Genomic DNA, 10,816 nt, shown 5'->3' with positions numbered 1-10,816 from the left:
ATGCATCATTAATATAATTAAGCATAATCAAGGTGTTCTGACCAACCCTTGGTTCAACATGCATAACTAACTAATTAAACTACCCTTATCGGAAGCAATTCCTTTACTTATGCAATTAGAAGCATGATCCCCTAAGTGTCACACATGCACCAGAGTTACCACTTGATGTTAGATGCAACAACTATCTTAACACTACTATGTGACCATTTAATAATAATGACTTCAAGGAGACATTACGAAAATCATTAACATCAACACACTATAGTTATCATTGTCCAACTCCTTAAGCATGGTCAAAGGAATATTCACATGCACATCAAGCGCTATCTAGTCATCACCAGACTTAGTGTCTTCTGCAATATTCTGGCACTCAAAGCCTACGCTATCTGGTCATCACCAGACTTAGCGTCTTCTGCAAGATTCTAGCACTCAAAGCCTACGCTATCTGGTCATCACCAGACTTAGCGTCTTCTGTAAGATTCTGTCACTCAAAGCCTGCGCTATCTGGTCATCACCAGACTTAGCGATTCTTTTTCCCTTGTCCGTCTGTCCCTACAGCACGGTTTTCTTCCTTCCCGTTTCTTCCTTTTCCTTTGGAAGCATCTACAGTTGGGGACAGTAGTTAGGGTTTACTAGCAACTGCATTAACATAGGTAGTCTATTTATGAATAATTGTCACATGTAATTCTACCTTGAATGGGTCCTAGAAATGTTATCCATTGAACATTCTTCTACAATTAACTTCACACTGGAATGCAACATACATAAGAAATCCATCATTCCCATAGTAGAGATATATTCAACCATCATTAAATCGAGGCTCAAATGATTTTAATCTCACAACAAGTAATGATTAACATAAAACACATACCATGCTAGTGAATCTCAAAGAATTATAGGGAAACATCATTAAATCTATTAAGACATAAGCACATACTATTCATCAAGCATTCTCATGGTGAATAAAATTAAGAACTCTTCTCATAAACAACTAGAACTATAGCACAAAGAGAGTAAGAATCATCATACACACGTTCCACGCATGTGACACCAGTCAAACCATCACTTGTTTATGAATTGTAATAATCTTAAATCCAATTCAATTAATGCATATAAGTTCTATTGGTTAGTCATACAACACTAACCAATCTCAACTACCAATCATCTTCATGCATCCATGACAAGACTTAATAAAAAATTAGTTATTATAGTCAAGTCTCATTACTCGACTCATTGTTTATTTTCAAGTCTAAAGGGGTTCTTACAATGTATTTTAAAACACTATATTGTCAAATCCAAGGACATCCCCATATTTTACATTCATGCATTGACTCATTAAAATTAGTTCATTGTAACTTCAATCATGTTCATTAAATGCATCATTATTATTGTCATATTTGCAAAGCAAGAGTTGGTAGTTGATTGTCACTTTCCTTAATGAGTGTTCAATATTGTTCATAAGTGTGACACGAGTTTTATTGTATTTTATCCTCATTAAGAATCCAATGTCATGAACATAGTTATGCAACAAACTTTATTACTTACTACGCAAAGCAGTTATAAACATGAATCACACATATCATGCCGAAAGTAGTGTACTACATAAATCAATATGTGAATGGTTAAACCCATACCCTAGTTAATGCCCACTGGTGGCATACCTCAATTTGTTTTCTACTTACCAATTCCCAAAGGTGCTAGTGCTGCAATCTTTAGCTCTGATACCACTTGTAACATACCTCGGTAACCTCACATGTAAAAGCAGGGAGTTAGAATTTGTTTTATACAAATTACCCACAAGTAATTATCCAAATCACAACTCCACATTCCTCATTAACCATTAGATATAATGTTCAGTACTGCATAAAGTAAAATGCAATAGAGGACAGTAAGTTGCATAACCATTGACAACCACTATTGTAGTATATTAACATAAACTGTCTCATGAACTTTGCATCCATTTGATGATTTCCTTAACCATCTTAATTAATCACATACTTGAAAATTATGATTATCACATCAAATAAAGAATCATCATCATCAAGGATTCAACATCATCAAACTGACACAAAAGGCAATCACACCATTGAACACCGATATACCTTGGAAACCCCGTAGGGTGAAAACCAACAAACGTTTAATCTTATTATTAAACGCTTGTGAGGGTTTTCACCCCTCACTCAATGGATTATAAGGGATTCCATCCCTTATCCATTGCTATAAAATATTACAATAAATATCATTAAAGTGTCATAAAACTAGTTAAGGCTATTACATTTTCCATGAAACCCTTTACCTACATATCGCCACTTGCTACATCCTGGTGGTGTGATTGTTCTATCAATGTACGATCCCGCAACTCATACTCATCTGCATGGACCATTAATTCTTTACCTGCCACAATGTTAAACATCACTTTTCTTTGGCACAAACCCCATCATTTTCCTGTCTTTGTTGTCGTCAACAAGCTTTGGCAACAAGATTAGATACAATATTAATCAATCAATAATCAACCTCTAAAAGTGATCTTTAACATCTACTTATGTACATTAGCAAGCATGACATACTAATTAACTAGTACATATATTCAAGTAAATACTTGTTTTACTTCCACAATGTTTATTCATACTAATGCATATTTCTCTTTAAGAGATCTAACCCATTAGCACTACTAAAATGTATAACACAATCGTTATATTCTTACATGTAATAAACTGTTGTTTCTATGCTTATGCACATGTGTTCTTTTCACATAGTTATTTTTCAAGAACTCAACATAGTTTCTCTAACATACAAAGAACATATCTCTATAACACAATGACCATTCTTTGTGCATCCAATAGCTTATCTTATTAGCCCTTCTTTAATGTATGCAAAACATATTCCCTTCTCTAGAATTCTACCATCATTTCATGTAAAAAAATTACTTCTTTCTTAAAAGTAAGTTATTATGACCTCATTTCTCTATCTTCCTATATGTAGGTTTCTCATGCTTCCCTTTCAAGAAATTATTATAGATACCCATCTTTATGCATAAAAATCAAGAAACAATAATATGGTTAACTTAACCTTTTATGCACTACAATCAAGAAGTCGACCCAACTCATCTAGCAAGACAATCTTTTCAAGAGATTAATATTTTCAAGAAAACTAACATCGATTATTATCTTCAAGAAAGTTAACATAATACTTTCTCCACGTACACACAAAATCATATTTCCAATATCACAATAGCTACCCTTTTTTGCATGTAACATGTGTTTTTCCTAACACAATTACTTTTACTTCAATGCACATAATCTTTTCATGAAACAAGTATGGAATCTTGATCTTTTATGTACACTATTCATATGTGTCTTTTTAAGAAAGAATCTCTCTCATAAAGCCATTATTTTCATACATGAAGAATGCACATTTTTTCTAAAAAGAAACTATCTTAATGACTATTATTTATGTGTATATAAAACATACGTTCTCTTCAAGAAAGCAAGCAAGTTACTTATCTTATTCATGGAAGCCTCCTTGCCCCATCACCTTTGTTCTGGAAGCCGAACCCGCCAAAGGTACTCGAATCAATTTGGAGCAGCCAAGAGAACCCAACAAGGGTTTGAGTAGCAGCAACAACACGAACGCATTGGAAGATAACAACTCTTCCCTGGGCGGTTCCTCCATTTAACCATAAAGAAATGGGCTTGGAGTCTGAATCATTCTCTACACCAGCAAAATAATAAAACAATGCGCGGCCAACATGCTCAATGACCATGATGTATCCAACATATGGTTTGAAATTTAATTTTGGCTGACCAGGCAGTCTACCAATTAAATCCTCCGCCGGACCTCCACTAATTTAGATAGCTATGCCAAAGAATACATACATAATCAAGAACAGCCATCGTTGCAATTTTAGTTGCAACTCCATTTAGCTTTCCACGCTAAGAACGACAACAAAAGGCTCGAATACTTTTCGGTGAGCTGAAGAGCCCTGGATCCAATTGTCGAGTCAAGAAATTGGATCCAACTGTCCAGTCAAGAAACGCGCAAGCTAATTCAGAGTATACCTCGGAATCGAGCCGCCACTAGATTCAAAAGCAAGCATACTCTTCCTTATGACTCTCATAAAACATGATAATATTCATCAAATATTCAGTAAAACAATAGCATCCGCCATGGGTTGTGGTCTAAAATTTGCATGTTCATCCTGCAAACCTATATAGAAACGCTTAAATATATAAGCTAGAAAGGAAAGCATCCAAAAGCATGATGAGTCGGAATGTAAGTTCCCATAAACTCCAACCGATGCCTCCATCCACTTTCTTTCCTTTCTTGATTTATCCTCAGTCAGTTATCAAGAATTAGTTTTCGTAATTTAAAATTACTTTTACGGAGGGTTGATTGCGATAGGGATATTACAACTACAAAGTAATAAATGAAAGATGTGCAATTTATTTAATTTTTATTATAAAACTAATATATGGTATTTAAAGAATATTAATAAGAATACAAAAATTCAATATAAATCATAAATAAAATATTTCAATATATATTATTAACTTGTACTAAAAAAATATCCAAAAAAACTTTTTTAATGTAAACAATGTTATTTATTGTAAAATATTTCACCATCTCCCTCGTCTATAAATAAAATATTTCTAGGTGAAATAAGTAAATACAAGTTAAAAAGAAATTACATTTTCACTTTTGCATATGTGAAGTTGTATAATTTTTATATTTTTTAAAAATATTTTCAACATCTCTATTAATTAATCTATTTCAACAACAATTCTATATAAAAAGAGAATGTTTAAAAGAAATTATTTTAGTATTAATCATAATAAAATTATCCAAAACCTACAGAGTGCCATTTAAGTGGATGTTATGTTTTTAGAAAATTTGCAAATTGATATATGAACTAGAAAAGTTAGCTCTCTACTAAAGATAAAGGCTTCTATAATTTTTTTAGTGGGTAGTAATGACTACTAAATTTGCACATTTACACCTTTACTTCTTGTACCTATTCCCTTTTTATGCAAATACTTGCTTAAATTATGGTTAGTAGTAATTGATGGTGAATATGTTATTTATGTGAGTTTGAGTTATTTTCAAGGATTTGCATAAATTTTTAGTGGGTAGTAACCACTACTAATTTTGAAGATTTACACTTTTATTTCTTGTACTTATTCATTTTTTATACAAATACTTGCTTGAATTATGGTGGGTAGTAATTGATGGTAAATAGGTTATTTAAGTGAATATGAGTTATTTTCAAGGATATTTTAGGTGGTTTTCATGTAACCTAAAAATCATCGCACAAATTATGGAAAAAAATCTATGGCAGTTATCCACATGGCACAAACTTTGCAATAAGACCTTTAAAGATATAGTCCAATCAAATGTTTGAAAAAAATTCAAACATTTTTTTGAAAAATAAATATTTGTTTTTCAAAATGAAATATTATGACTTGCATTGGTCAATTTAAACTGATAGTGGTCAACAAACAAATCAATTGCTATAGTCATGCATTTTCACAGACTAATAAGTAATTAAAGCCCATGGTCTATGATTTGGAGGGTTTTCTAGAATATTTTTTGGTCTAATTTGCCCACAATTGGGAGGGATCACATGGAATCACAAGTTGTAGTTGTGGAATCTTCACAATTTGAGTACCATAGGGTTTTTTAGGTGTTGAAACCATATATGCACTCAAAAAGCCATTTTAAATAACAAAAATTAAGATTTGGCAAAAAACAATTGTTGATTCCCACCAAAAACTCACTCTCTCTCTCTCTCTCTCTCACACACACACACACACATATCAAACCTCTTGAGTATATTTTTTTTTGCAAATTTTGTATTCTAAAAAATGTTTGCACCTCAAAAATTTGATTACACTTGTTATATCCATGTTTAAGATGGATCTATACTAGTATTTTAATATCAACTTCATTTATATCTATATAGCAAGACAAAAATATTATGTGTGTATGTTCACTATAAATAAAATATTTCAATTTCTACTTTAAATAAGAAGAAAAAAAATTAATTACTTCATAATAAGAGAGATGTGCAATGCATTCAATTCATATTATGAAATTGATATGTATATTTCAATGTATACTATGTATATATTACATAAAACAATTGAAAATAAAATGTTTCTTAGTGCATTTAGAAGAGTATAGTGTGAGCGAAATGTGTAATTCATTCTATGTTCAATTTGAAGTTGGCATGTGTATTTTTTAAAATAAAAGTAAAATATTCTGCTATATATATATATATATATATATATATATATATATATATATATATATATATATATCGAGTCATTATATTGTTGATATTAAAAAAAAGATACATGCTAAAAATAAGGGATCTAAGCGGCCAAACAAGCAGGGCTAACCCCAAGGGCGTCCTGTATATAATAGTCATAAAGATACATGTTAAAAATAAGGGATCTAACTGGCCAAACATGCAGGGACTAACCCTAAGGGTGACGAGGAGATGGGCCTAACCTGAAGGGTGTCGAGGAGATGTGTCGAGGAGATTTGGCCAAACAAGAAAGGCCTAACCCCAAGGGTGTCAGGGAGATGTGTTGAGGAGATTTGACCCAGTGACCTTTAAAAAGCAAGGTACTTAACAACAAGAACTTGAAAAGCTAATCCTTCATGCTAAATTATTTGAATATCATATTAGCTTTTATATATATATATATATATATATATATATATATATATATGGGGGGACGGAAAGTAAGAAAAAATAATTTTAATATTACCAATAATAAAGTATATTAATGTCAAAAAGAGAATACTTACCTCAAAGTAAGAAATGGTCAATTATTTTGATGAAATATGTATAGTTTATTGAATTTTTAATATAAAATTGATATATGACATTTAAAAGATATTATTAATAATAATAAAGTCAATGTGGAATATAGCTAAAATATTTCAATATGTAGTGTTAAGTAATTTTGATGTGATTTAAAAAATATATTAATAAAAAAAGAATATGAACAATGTGGTTCATAACTAAAATATCTCAAAAAATTCAATTATTTAACAAAAAATGTCTAATTTATTAATATTTAAAAAGTATTATTGATAATAATTAATTCAATGTGGACCATAATTAAAATATTTCAATATAGAACATTAAGTAATCTTTATGCTTATTTTAAATATATTAAAAAACAATATTTCAATGTTTTAAAAAACAATATTTCAATGTATAAAATGTAGAATAAAAAAGTATTTCAAAAAAATCAATTATTTCCAAGAAATATGTGTATTTTATTAAATTCTTAATATAAATTTGATATCTGGCATTTGAAAAGCATTATTAATATTACTTAATTCATTATGGATGTTAAATAAAATATTTCAATATGCAGTGCTAAGTAATCATGACGAGTATTAAAAAATATATTAATATAAAAAAGAATATTTCAATGTAATATTTTTTGATAAATAAAATATTTTAGTGAATGTGTTTAGCAAATTATTTCGATGTGCGCCTCACCCCCCTGTCATGCTCCCAAGCCAGCGGTAGTCTTTCAACCGCTCTTAGCGAGGTGCGGCACCACCGAACACTTTCTTTTCACCAATACTTATGTTCGTGGACTACACCTAACCACTTACTCCTACTTAATTTGTGTTTCACAACCAAGTATTATTATGTTATCCTTTATACCAATGAACACCTATACACATTCATTATTATCAACAATTATAAATGAAGAACACAATTGCACAGTATAAAGGGAGGGGCAACTCCTGAACAATGAGTTTGCTCGAATAATATATTATACAACAGTTTACAAAGCTTTACAAGTATACTTGGAAACCCCAAGTTTCATACTTAGCCAAATTTACAATCCAAGGCAAAACTCGGTTTCCTAGCTCGTTGGCACCTCCGCACGGTCGCCGCATGACTCACCAACGCTTCGTTCACCTTGTCGCACGACCGTGTTGTTTGCCCAACTTGGGTGCGCCTCCAAGTCGCCACACATGGGCGCCTCTACCCGAGACATACCTCCGTTCACAATCTCAACACTTCACCAAGTCACCGTGCACACTTGCACGCTAGGCGGGCGCTCACCCGAGTCGCCAAGACACTCAGCCAAGTCGTTGCACAAATCGGGCGCCACACACACGTGCACGCCTCAATCGTCCGTCAGGCGCCACACACCCGTGCACGCCCTCACCCAACCACCGGGCGCTCCTGCTCGCACCTTCACCCAATATCGAGTAACTGAGTCCTTCACCGTGTGACCAAGCCCAAGAATGGGCGCATCACTATTTCTGCGCCTCCTCCTTAGATCTGCGCACAAGACTGCGCCTTTACTCCCTTTAGCGAAGATGATTGAGTGAGTTGAGTTCGTTGGTGGAATGAGCTCCACGCTCATCCAATATATACACATGCGTAGGGCGAAGTCTGGCTGCCCAACCGATGTGCCCAACGCCCCAAATGCCATTGCAAAAGCTCCAACGCATGTCGGCTTTGCCCACGTTCAAAGGTCGGCCTCCATACATGTAATCACATGCTCCACGCCATATAACCAAGCTCGCCCACCCTTCTTTCATGCGCATAATCCATTGCACCTTAAGAGAGAGCTCGCATATTGCACCGAACCGCAGTTCATTCAGCCTACCCGCGTGCTCGTTCAGCCTTCACCCACGGGCGCGTGTCAACCGAACTGCAGGTCGTTACATCCTCCTCCACCTGAAATCCTTGTTGTCCTCGAAAACATACCATCCTGGTAGCCATCCACTAAGATCATCATCAATGTCTGTCTCGTCCTTGGTCCATGATGTCATCTCTTCCACATACTGCAAACATCCATGCAACATATGTAGAACTCCATCTCCACCATGTGTCGTCCTCATCCTGTGAACTATCCTCCTCGTCTGCCTGATGCCAACATCTCTCCGTGCACTTCCGGACCCCATGTCTGAACTAGTTGGGTAGCTAATCCAACTGTCACGCTCAAGCCATGAGAGTGAACATCCTTATGCCTTCACCAGTCTATCTCGGATTCTGCCACATCCCGGACTCACCAAGAATCTCACCCATGCTCAGGTCCATGGAAACTCCATCCCATCTACAACATGTCATGATGCTTGATGCCAAGCCATCCCTGCACCATCTGCCATACCTACTCAACCTATTTTAAGGACTCACTGCCATGAGCAGCTAACAATGAGCCCCATCTTCTTGTCATCTAAGAAGATGTGGAGGGGGTAGAGCCTGAAGGCTCACCCTCACTAATCATCTCAATCCATCTGTCAGGATCTTATATCTTCATCCTCTGTAGATAAGTGACCTGATCCTTCCCCTCGACATTCGGCCTCACCATCATCATCATCATCCTCAACCACTTCTAGCCTTCTTGACAAATCCAAGATACTATCTGAAAGAGTCCTGATGACCAATGACTGCTCGGTAAGCTTTGTCTCAACCGTGGACAACCGCTTACTCATATCTTCCATTCGCTTCTCATCCTCCATTTGCATCACTGCCAACTTACAATCAGGCCTTGTCACTCCAATGGTTGGTACACCAATGGGTACATCCTCGCTTCCATCGTAAATGTACAACTTCCTGAAATGTGGAACAATCATAGCATCAAACTGTTTCATGAATTCCATTCCCAGCACAGCCTCATAGTCATCAATCTGCACTATAGTGAAGTCGACCTTCCCTGTCCACTCACCAAGTGTTGTGTCCACTTTTTCAGCTACACCAAGAACATTATCAGGAGGAGAATTGACTGTCTTCATCTGTGCCTTCACCGGTACAAATTTCAGCCCAATTCTTCTCGTAGTATCTTCACCCATGAAGTTGTGAGAAGCCCCACTATCCACCATAGTGAGTATATCAGCACCTCCAACCTTCATTCGAACATACTCCAACCTGTTCCTCTTAGGATCTCTCCGAGAGACCACCTCTGTAGCAGCAGCAACTCCAAGTATCTGCATCATCCCCACAGAAGCTTCTTCATTCCTTGCATTAGATTGTGCAATCGCAACAACTTTCGGTTTAGAAGGACAATTCTTCACCGTATGTGGTCCAACACATATCCAACACTTCAAGGCTTTCTTTGTCTTCGAATTATCATCCGATTTTGAAGCATCATCCTTCTTCTTATTTTTCGGCTTATCGGACTTCTTCTTTCTATCATGAGAAGTCTCATCATAATGCTCCACCAACCTGTCCACAACAACAAAAGCTTCCTCAAGTGTTCTAATCCTCTGCCTCTTCACTTCATTGCGTGCCCAAGGCTTCAACCCAATAATGAAATTTAACACCTTGTCCCTCTTCGCCATGTCAGGAAGTTCCAGAACCGCACTCGCAAACTCTCGCTGATATGTCTGAAGGTTCCCGGTTTGCTTTATGAACTTAATTTTCATCCTTGCTTCCCACGTTTCATCCTGAGGACTGAAATGAGCCTGCAAAGCTTTCTTCATGTCATCCCACGAAGTAATGTCACCAGCACTACCATTGGCAATCTGATCCATCCGTCTTCGCCACCACATCTTAGCATCCTTTGTCAAGAACTGAGCAGCTACCTTGACCTTTGTCTCATCATCAGATAGACCCAATCGTTCCAAGTATTGCTCCATGTCCCATAGAAAGTTTCCAAGAGTCTTTGCACTCCTTGTACCATCGTAAGATTCTGGTTCCTTGACTTTCACATGAGGCACTCCTCCACCTGAGTTATGCCTCATGGCCTTTTTCAACACCGTGATCTCATCTCTTGCTTCATCAAGATATTTTCGCAAGCCCACAATCTCTGCAAGACCTTGGTCTCTTGCC

This window comes from Pinus tabuliformis, chromosome 1_2 (genome assembly GCF_031772625.1).
Source record: "Pinus tabuliformis cultivar Carrire ecotype Pingquan chromosome 1_2, CPIR1, whole genome shotgun sequence".
Taxonomy (NCBI): Eukaryota; Viridiplantae; Streptophyta; class Pinopsida; order Pinales; family Pinaceae; genus Pinus; species Pinus tabuliformis.
The sequence above is the reverse complement of the archived record's forward strand: the minus strand, read 5'-3'. Positions refer to the sequence as shown.